This window comes from Chenopodium album, chromosome 15 (genome assembly GCF_948465745.1).
Source record: "Chenopodium album chromosome 15, dcCheAlbu1.1, whole genome shotgun sequence".
NCBI classification, from domain to species: Eukaryota; Viridiplantae; Streptophyta; class Magnoliopsida; order Caryophyllales; family Amaranthaceae; genus Chenopodium; species Chenopodium album.
In genome coordinates, this window is record NC_137848.1 from 8,098,282 (window position 1) to 8,100,654 (window position 2,373).

The following is a 2,373-nucleotide window of genomic DNA, read 5'->3' on the forward strand; positions in this document are numbered from 1 at the left end:
CCGACATATTTGAAATTTTAATGAATTCTTGAAACAGTTAACTTCATTGTTCATCTATGAATTTGATTCTGACATTCCTACATATATCATATATGATCATATAATGGCTGTAATCAACTCTAAATTCACATGGAAACCTTTGATAAGTCGCACAAACTTTAAACGATGATTATGAGACAAATTTCTTCTTTTTCCATATGTACATGTACTTTGTATTTTAGATTGAATATCCAAAACTTCTTTCTTACATATGTACTTTGTACTAGTATTTTAGATTGAATATCCAATGCTAAGAAGACTAAACTCCTTTTATTTTTGACAAATTAACTTTACTGCATGGTTCTACGTACTAAGGTTATTTTTTTTTTGCTCATGTGTCGGATCTTTGAAACATATAGGTAAAAAAAATAATTGTATTTGTAAGGTACAATCGATTATACTTGAAGATATTTAGAAATGTTAAGTAATATATATACAAAAATATATGCTCAATAAACCATAAAAGTAATAAATATACATGCTCAATAAACCATACTATTATAAGATTACTTTACAATTTGTAAATCATTTATATGTCTTGTTCTAATTTTTGTATTTAAAAATGTGATATATGCTCAATAAACCATAATACGTATTATTATAAGATTACTTTACAATATGTAAATCATTTAGTTGTCTTGTTCTAACTTTTTTATTTAATAATGTAGTGGGTGGTGGATTTATCTCTTGGCTACTAATACTATCTTCAAACCAAAGCAACTTTTAATGATAGAACATCTTAAGCAATGATTATATATGGACCACATCATTTACCATACTTTTGTTGTGATCTCAAATTCTCTTAGCCCACAAAGATCCTCTTGTTAATAATGATTTCAATTGTGTGATTAGTTTAGTACTAGAAAGATTAACATGGAATACCACTACTTATTTACTTAGTTAAAGTTTTAGGTGGTGTTAATTTATTTTAATTACTCGTAAACCTTTTTTTACTGCCTAAAGAAGCTGTAACTATCAATTAAACTTTTGCTTTTAGTGGAATGACATACATGTTTTTTCCATTAATATCAATTTAACTTTGGTAAATGAACAGCTATTTGTAGGTTGGAACATGGAAATGCATTCCATGAGAGAACGAATGTAGACAAACTTTATCTTTTTTATCTTTATTTATCCCTGGTGCATCGCGAACCACAAAAGGTACAGTAGTGATGTATACGAATACAATACTTGTGAGTAACTTTTGTATACATTCGGCGTATAGTAATTTACTGTATATCAGGGGTCACTTTTACAATTGTTTAGGTAACTTTTATCAATAAAATATAAATATTTTGTAACTTTTGTTTCGGGTGAAAATAATGGGACCTTGCCGAAGGTCCGATGAAGTGGTGAAGACTGGATTCGGTCCAAGTGATGTTGGGCCGAAGGTTTCCTGCACAGCAAACACACGTAAACTAGCCTCGGGGGTGTTGTCGAGGAAGGCCCCTCCGATGCTAAAGTCAGTACAATGTGTAGAGAGAGAAAGCTATGCAAGAGAATTAATTGCTTGAGGCTTTGTGTGAACGTCCGTACAAATGTAATATTGATGGCTTTTATACCTTTGCATATATGAAGAGTGTGGGCCTTGGCCCAATTGACTTGCCTTGTGGACTGATCTTGACTTTAGCACAATTGGAGAGTTGAACCTTGACCTTGGGCTTTTAATTGGATCGTTTGATGTCTGGGCCCAATTGGACTAAATTGGACCCAAACAACTTGCCCCCCAGACCCGATTTGGAAGGATGACGGGTCGGGTTTGATTAATCAGAAAAAGGAGGGAAGCAAGTGATTTAACTAATCCAAAAAATTTGAATTTAAACCGTAATTAATGAAATAACGACGGTTGGTCGAATAATTGTGGAAGTTGGACGGATAATGGGCGGTTTAATCACGAGATCGTGTGTTTAACGGTTACTTAGTGGGGTGTTTAAGAGAAATTGAAACGCGGACTCCCAGAATTCCCATTTCTGGAGATATAATCAGAGGCACGTCATCTCTCCTCACTTCTTCACCGACACAAACCCAGAATTCTCGAGAAAACCCAAGAACCTGCGTCAAAACTTCGCAAATTCCCCGAGCATTAAGCTTGGAAACTGAAACTCGTCACTACCAATTCGTAAATCGGCAACTTTCGCTTCAGATTAAGGTAATCTCCTTTGATTTTAGTTTATTTTTCTTCGAATTCGAACTCTTTCCCCCTTTTTTCGACTCTTTCTTCGAAACTCACCCATGGTGAGAGGAGTTAGAGGTAGGGCCCGTGCTCCAAGAAGAGCAAGGCCGATTCCCGATCCTAGGAACAGGAGTGGGACCTGGAATGGACAGAGAGCAGAG